General features: G+C 35.0%; 1 pseudogene; it reads right to left on the bottom strand.

Moving 5' to 3' along the window:
• Positions 1-4,329: 4,329 nt before the first annotated feature.
• Positions 4,330-8,509, bottom strand: LOC144254266 (interferon-induced very large GTPase 1-like; annotated as a pseudogene).
• Positions 8,510-8,712: the final 203 nt, after the last annotated feature.

Here is an 8,712-nt window from a genome sequence, read left to right as displayed (position 1 = left end):
TGGTGTCTTATTTCCTCTCTGTTGTTGAGCTATCTATTCAGCTTGAAGTGTCAGGTTCTTCAGTTTTTCCAGGATGACAAGTTGTTGTTTCTGAAAATATAGCCTGTGCCCTATGGAATTTGGTTTATTCTATTGCTCTGTGTGTTGCTTAGTGGCAGTGAGACTTTTAATATCACAATATAAAGAAATTTTTAAAAAATAACTTTGTGAGATTTAGTGGGATTATGTAGGATTCTGTTTCCCCCCCATTCATTATTTAAAATTAAAGAAAAAGTTGATATAAGCAGGAGCATCATTAGCCTTAAATGTAGACAATGATCTAGTATTGTATAAGTATTTAAACAATAAAAAATAACTTAATAAATATTTTTATTTGGACAAAAATATTGGCAAAAGTTACTTTGTTAAGCATGTGAAGATTGTTCAAGTCCATGTTATTAAGTTGAAAAGGATGTTAAAGTAAAAGAAAGCCTAGTTTTTACCATATGTATGATTTGAGTTTGTCTCTAGTAATAGACTGAGTAACAAAATTATAAAATGAAGTCAGCATAGATTTTGATAGTCAGTTTTTCAACTTGTTTGTTCTATAGATAATAGCCTTAATATCTTAAATTGACTTAAGTTGTTGTATTAGAATTGGTACATGTGTAATGCAATAACAAACAATAGTTGTAAGGTTTGTAGGGAAAATATAATATAAAATTAACAAGAGTAAAAATATATTTAATGATTATAATATCTATAAATTAAGCAATATAATTGAGTCTAATTTTAAATACTTATTTTGTTGTATATGACATTTTTGTTGATTTTAGGAATATAAGTTGTATAATAAAAAATTATCTTTTGAGCTTAACTTTAAATAAACTTGAATGATTATCTTAATTTGAAATGAGATGAAAGCAGACCTTTTAACTTAGGAGAGGTGGTCACTAGAACGATACAGAAAATATAAATAGATGCCTTTCCAGAATAAGAAATATATATGCCTGTGAGCACAGGAAAAAATCTTTTATCTATTACTATTAATAATAAAAAAAATGTAATAGAAGAACAAATAGCTTTTTACCTACCAATTTAGGAAAAATTTCCATTATCTTCAAATCAAATATTGATCCATGTATGAGGAATTAGTACTTTCAAATATTGTTGGGTAGATGTGAATTGGCAGAATCTTTCAGGACAGAAATTTAATAAATTATTTTAAAAACTTAGAATTTTATATGGTATTGATTCAGCAATGATATCTTAAGGGATTTATGCCAAAATAATTTTCATGTATAAAGATATAGCTGTATAAATATTCTTCATTTTATTGTAGTTGTAGATGGACAGCATGCCTCTATTTTATCTGTTCCCTTTTATGTGGTGCTGAGGGTTGAACCCAGTGCCTCACATGTGCAAGGCAAGCACTCTACCACTAAGCTACAGCCCCAGCCCAATATTCTTAATAATTTTGTTTTTAAGGTAGCAAATAATTTAAATGTTATTGTAAAAGAACATTAATTATGTGTAATTTAAAATAATTTTATGAGTTTTAAAAATATTAATATGATTTTATATTTATAAAATATGTATACTCGAAGTATATGTGTAGAAAACAGTTTAGAAGGCTGTGGGCTAGATGTTAATAGTAGTTATCTATGATAGTAGAATTTTAAAAGATTTTTATGTATGCTTCTTAATTTTTCTAAAATGGCAAAAGTTAGGTAAGATGTTTTAATTTTGAAACTAATTTTGGTTTCTTACTTGAATATTATTATATAAATTTTTGTATACAATTTTGGATTAATATAAACTAGTGATATAATTTAATATTATATCTGAAACATGAAACAGAGAAAAGAACTTTTAATCCTCTCTCGAGGGAAGATTTTAAAACATTTTTATATTTCATATTGTTACCCTTTAAATAAGCTAGTGTCTCTTCATTACCTTTTAGAAATACAATTGAATTTCTTTCTCAGTGTAGATAGTAATATAAAAATTTTATAATATAGCTATTTAATTATAGAATATTAAATGATATGATTAAGTTTTCAATTAATTGATTAATTTTTATATAAGTTTGTAAGAGAGCTTTGTAGTACACTTTTAGTTTGGAGAGCATCAGGTTAATAAAATGTTCATTTAAATCTTATACTTTAAAGACATATATTTAGGATACAGAGATACAATTGATACATGAATTGTTAGTAATAATTATCATAATTACATTGATGCTTTCATATTTATCAGGTTTGTCTTTTAAAGAAAAATTTGAAATCTGGAATGTAGGTGCTACTTTAAATAATAGTTGTTTAATCCAAATTATATTAAAATTAGGCCTTTTTAAATAGTAAAACTCACTAAACATAAGAAATTATTCTATTAGAATGAGCATAGATTAATGTTTTAAGAAGTTCTTATCATTTCAATGCATTGATTAAACTTTGGTTTATAGTAGCACATCAATATTTGATCTTAAAGAAAAGCCTCTAATATTTTTAATTGATTGTTCCATATATTCATAACCAACTTAGTTACATATAAACTTATTCTCTATCTACTCAAACCTTCTTTATCACTTACTTATGACCTTCATGTATAATATTATACAAAGATTTTTCCCATCCAGAGACATCTTCTCCTTCCTTCCACTAGAATCTTTATCAAAGACTTTTCCATCCAGAAACGTTTCCTTTTTTTCCTTCTAGAATCCCCTAATTCCTCTTTCTGTAGAAACTTCTCTTTGACCATATTCTGAAACAATCCTGGTAAATCTCTGAATCTAGACAAACTATTCCATTTTTTTTTTAGAGAGAGAGAGAGAGAGAGAGAGAGAAGAGAGAGAGAGAGAGACACACACAGAGAGAGAGAGAGAGAGAGAGAGAGAGAGAGAGAGAATCTTTTTTGTAGATGGACACAACACAATGCCCTTATTTATTATTTATTTTTTTATGTGGTGCTGAGAATGGAACCCGGGGCCTGCCTGTTCTAGATGAGTGCTCTAAGGCTGAGCCATAATCCCAGCCCCAATTATTCCACTTTAATGAGAAGAAATATTCCAATTGAAATGAAGTTAACATTTTTAACTGTATAGAGAATTATACTTGTTTATCATTTTATGAACACACAGTTTTCAAGTATACAGAATTATATTTGTTGGGACTTTAAAATCTTAGTAACTCTGTTTTTAGTGATGACATAAAACTGTTTTATTTTTATTAATATTTATTTTTTACTTTTAGGTGGACACAATATCTTTATTTTATTTTTTTGTGGTACTGAGAATCGAACCCAGTGCCTCATGCATGCTAGGCGAGCATATCATATCCCCAGCCCATAAAACAGTTTTAAATCTCTCTTTTTTATCAATTTATGAAAACACCAATGTTTCAGTATGTTACCACCTGGAATTTAAGGAGTTAAGATTACTTGATGTTAGCATCTTAATGTTGTAATTCAGTAAGCATCTCCTGTAATAAAGATCTATGTAATTGATTCCATTTACCTTAAATTTGATTTATTAATTTTTAATTGAACAAGGGTGACAAACAAATGTAGATAACAATATTAGTTATGCTTTTGCTGTTGAAGAAAATCTCTAGAAGCAAATGGACATAAATTTTAAACTTTATCTAATTTAACTAATTAAACAGCTGAAAAAATTGTATTAATAAGTCGAAGACATCTTTATTTGCATTTCATTACCCAATTTAAATTGAATCTTATTAAATCACATGAATTAGAGGTATTTGGATCAATTTTTTATTTTAATTTTAAATTATGAGTGCACTCATTAATTTATGCCAATTTTGATATCATGTCATGTAATCATAATGTAAATATAGCCATTGTGTATACCCGTTCATAAATCAGGCAAATAAAAAAAAGAAAAATCTTTATAACCCTTTTTTAAGTGGATTTCCAATGGTTGTAAGAGGTGGTTCAAATACATATTAAAATTTCTATTGGATTTAAAGAGTTGAGGAATTTAAAATACAGTTAACTAAATTTTTATGAGATTTAATTAAAAGGCAGGCCTGCTTTAATGGATAAATAAAATCTGGCAATGATGAAAACATTGTGAAATTAAATTATTTTAGACTGCAGGCTTTCTGTCTTAGTAATTGTCAGATTTATCTTTAATAACATCCCCCCAAATCTATTAAAAAGCGTAATTAGAATACCTCTTATTGACCTTTCAATTTTTCCTTTAATTCTGGCTCTAGTTTATCTGTAGAGAATTTGGGGGAGAGCGATTGTGGCTATTGAGTTTTACTGTACACGCAGGAGTTTGTTGGTTCGACCTTTAGTTTGTAAAGTTATCTTTTGACTAGCGAGTATTTAACTGGGCACATAGGAAGCATCTCCATCCATCAGCTCTATGGGGACACCAGCTATCAACAGGTCTGCAGCAATTTGGGGATGGGAGAGAAAAATTGCTCTCCTTTGGCAGAAGTTTCTTCCAGAGCTTCATAAATCTGGCCAACTTCTCTGAGAAATTGCTCAATTCCCAAGGTACAGTCAGTAATCTCAGTAGATATGGCTTCTATTTTATTTTGCCAGAGTTTCAAGTTGCTGGTTTGGGATTTTTGCTTTTCTGTTTGTTCATTTGACCACAAATGAATTAGTTTTTCATGCAAGTTTTCCAAATGCTCTGCAGTCAGGCTATCCAAAAACACACTCATCCATTGCAAGAAGTAGAGTATAGTGTGAGTTTCTGAATATTCATGGAGAATTTGAAGGACAAATCCCATTATATCTTTAAGAGGAAAGGCTCTTGTCAACTGCTGATGTCGTATTATTTGTTTATCTGTCTCAACATCACTCTTGTGTTGTTCAATGCTTCTATTCCCCTCTTCTCTCAAATGATACAGTTCTTTGTCCTTCTTACACCAAAGATGCCATAGTTGTCCCTGAAGGGGTAGAAATTTTTCCTTCATCTGAGACAACTCTGTTTCTTTTAGTAGGTCTATGATAGTGTCAGCCTTTTGTTTGGCTTCCTTGCAATTTTTCTGGTCTTGATGATTGCCACAGGTCATAGGACTATTTTTTTGTTTTCTTTATTTTCACCAGAAGCAGACATGAGGACCACAATGAGAGAAGAGACCTCCTGCAGGAAGGTGAGTTGCCTCTTATGTTCCTTTGCATCTCCATGAAGGTTCATGAAGGTCACACAGTTGTCAAACCTGTCCTCTTCCCCTCCAGGGCAGAACCAGCAGATTTCCACCACACCCCGCATCAAGAGGCAATTCTTGCTGCTGTCTCTGCAATGTCAATGGAAAAACACATCATGTTTGTGTTCACTGAGAAGACAGTTCATGATCTGAGATTTGGAAGCAGTCAGGCCTTTGCCTACTCTAATGAAGGACTCAATGGGAGTGGAGACACGACACATGTGAAGATTCTTGTGACTGTTTCTTTCCTTGCTGCTGATTTCTCCTAATTTGTCTGAGAGACCAGAGAGAGAATTCGATTTGAGAAGTGCAGGGATTTGGCACCAGGAGAGGCAGGGCAAATTGACAGATGGATAATTTGGTCAAAATATATTGTCTAGCCAAATTATCTGCACAGTGAAAAATGGCCATCTGAATATCTGTGGGGTGAATGTCAGGCCTGGACTCTGTTCTCAAAGGATTAGTAAGAATATCACCATCTTCAAAAAAGTGTTCATGAGGATCAATAGCCTCATTTTCCTGTTTGGAGGCAAGTGAAGAGACCTGATGTTCTATGTTTTCATCATCTTTGAAGACCTGGTACCTCAGTCCATAATCTAGCATCAGTAGCTTCTGAAGGAAATAGAAGGGAAGTTTCTGTTCAGATTTGGGCTGGGTGTTGCACACAGAAGTCTTGTAGATCAAATGGAAGTCAGCTCTACTCATCCTTTTTGGGTAGTAATGTTGTAGGCCAAGATGCTGGAGTAAATTTAGAAAGGCTCTGTTTTCTATTATTTCACTTGTGTTACTTGCATTAATATCTGATTCACAGGGCTGTTTTTTTTTCATGGAGAAGACTTTGTAGCTGTCTTTTGACCTCATCCATTTTCAAAGAAGAGATGGTGGCTCCATAAACCCCATCAATGAGCAACCTCAAGTCTCTTTCTAGGTTTTCCCAATCATGATCTGCCCCAAGTTTAGAGAGGACATGTACAACTTCTTTAGAAATAAATTGTCCCATATGTTTTCTCATAAACTCCATGCGTTTTATCTTCTCTTATGGAGAAACAGCTACTACTCCAGCTTTGGCTGTCAGACCTGTGAGCACTAGGAATGCATGAGGTGTGTAGCTGGAAATATTTTTGAGCTCCTGGTATTGATTGAAGGCAGTTTGCATTTCATCCAGTAGGAAGTTTAGCTCATTATGGCCCAGGAGATACAAAAAATATTGCTTACCACCTGATATCTTGCACCAGCTGCAATGGAAAGTATCAAGAGGTATGTGTCTGTCTGTTCTGTTGCTTGGAGGTGATTCAGGAAGCTGCTGAGAGCTAAGCTGACCTTATAGGTGAACTTTCTTTGAGCTTCTTTCTCTGTTTCTTGGTCTTCACACTTGACATTCACTTCAAAGAGTTCATTCTGGGTTTCCTTTAAGATTTTAATAAACTGAGAAAATTGGGAGATGTTGAGCTGCTCTTGCTCTGACTCTGACTTACGGTAGATCCATTGCATGATGGAGCCAGCCTGAGGAAAGTTTTTCAATTTGTAGACGTGGGGATCCAGAAGAGTGAGCAACTGTGATTTAATGAAAGTAATTTTATGTCTGGAAGAATTTTTGCTAAAATTGACAGTGTTTACTAGAAAATTCTGTAGGTCCCAGTCTGTGAGACATTAGTTAATCCAGTGTCATAACCATTTATTTTTTGACTCAGTGCTTGCATGAATGCTATCAGTTTTTGAAGCTGCACTTCAGGATCAGTTACCTCCCAGGATTTTACCTCCTCTAGGAAAACTCTTGCCTCCTTCCCAGCACTCAACAATCCACTTCCCTCCTGGATCTGTGCACTGATGCCAGTCAGAGCAGTGTAGTTGTCTTTCAGGCAGTTAGCTATCTTAAGGGGATCTTTAAAGTCACTTCTGTGACTAGAGAGGATGATGTCCCAAATGGGCACCTGCTGAAGTTCCCGGTCAATGACACACCAGGTTTGATTGCTGGAACTAAGGCCAGCTTTCCACTGGACAAGGCTATCTGCTTCTGTTGGGCCACCTATCTGGGCTACAGATAGTTGGATTTTGGTTTGAAGATTTTGTAAAATTTGGCTTTGGGGAACTCTTTTGCAATGTGAGTCTGACACACTCATATCCCCAGCAACTTTTATTGGATATCCACTGTAGCTTCCCCTTATGTAAATATCCAGGACCTCTGCTGCCTGCTGCTTCACATCAGCCAGCTGGTCACTTTGGAATCCCTCTGAAATTGCCTTCCATCCATAGATTCCTCCCAGGTGCATAGGACCTTGGTTTACATGAGAGCCAAACCTGTGGAAGAAAATTTCATTTCTCTGCTTCAGTAAGGAGGCGTTATCTGTGTCTGCCTTCTGATCCAAGACTACTTCCATGTATTTCAATTCCTGAAGGGCAGGCTTGGATAGCTGAAGCTCATTCATGTGAAAGTAGCAAGAGGCCAGCGGGTCATAGCAGAACTTGGTTGAGCAGAAATATGTACACTCAGAACTTACTTGTTGCGTTTCCTTGGATTCTGAATGCTTGCTTTTATTCATTCCAATCTCTATTGGAATTCCCCAGCCTCCACCATAGGCAGAGGCACTTACACTGAAGCCCATCTTTTCTATTGTCTGGGTGAACATGGATTCTTCTTGAAAAGATGTAAATTGTTTTGTTTCCATTCTTGTGCTTTGCTGGGGGCCAAAGAGGGAGAAATCCCTGGGGACACTGATTAGCTCCTCCCTCTTCTGTATCAGGTCTATTTGGTGGCATGTTTGGTAAACCCTTTGCAGAGCAAGCCCTCCATATGCCCATCTTATTAGATCTCTATCTGGGAGGTTTTGCCTGTGAGACAGTGTCTGCTCCTTGGGACTGAGTTGTCTCTGCATGATTTCCATGACTTCTCTTAGGGGCTTTTCAGGCACTGGCCAGTACTCTTCAGGGATCTCCATGGCTTGCCTCAGCTCTGCTTCTTTTTTTCTCACTGCCTCTTCCTGTCTCTGCCTCCCTTCTAATAAGAAGTTTCCCAGTTCCTGCAGCAATTGTTATACCTGCTTCTGCTTTTTCATTATCATCTCCACTGGTGACTCCTGAAACTCTGGAAGACTATTTGAGTGTGACAGGACAACCAGCTTCTCCAGGGCCCTTTTCTCCCATGGATGTTGTACCTGGGATTTCAGTTTCTGGAGGTCTTTTTCTGTTAAGTGTTGTATGACTTGAGGACAGGTCAAGCCCAGATCTTGCTGCAGCTTGGGCAACCAGTACTCAATATCCAGTCCTACTTGCCTCAGCATCTCTTGAAGATCTTGCCTCCTTTTGCCTCTGAGCACAGGCTCATCAGAAGTGTATTCTGTTGTGTCCATACCTGTGTGTAAAACACACATCCAGTTAGATTTAATGGTATTGTAACTTTAGGAAATGTTTGCCATGTGATCAAAAGAATGACTGTGTTAGTGTGACTTTCTCTTCCCTGCTTTACTTATACTAAAATATATTTTTCATAAAAACCTTTTTGTGTTTCTGCTTGGTATCATTGTGGGTGTTGTCACATAGGTTGCTTTTTTAT

This window comes from Urocitellus parryii, chromosome 4 (assembly GCF_045843805.1).
Source record: "Urocitellus parryii isolate mUroPar1 chromosome 4, mUroPar1.hap1, whole genome shotgun sequence".
NCBI classification, from domain to species: domain Eukaryota; kingdom Metazoa; phylum Chordata; class Mammalia; order Rodentia; family Sciuridae; genus Urocitellus; species Urocitellus parryii.
Note: the sequence above shows the minus strand (reverse complement) of the source record. Positions and strands in the feature narration are given on the sequence as shown.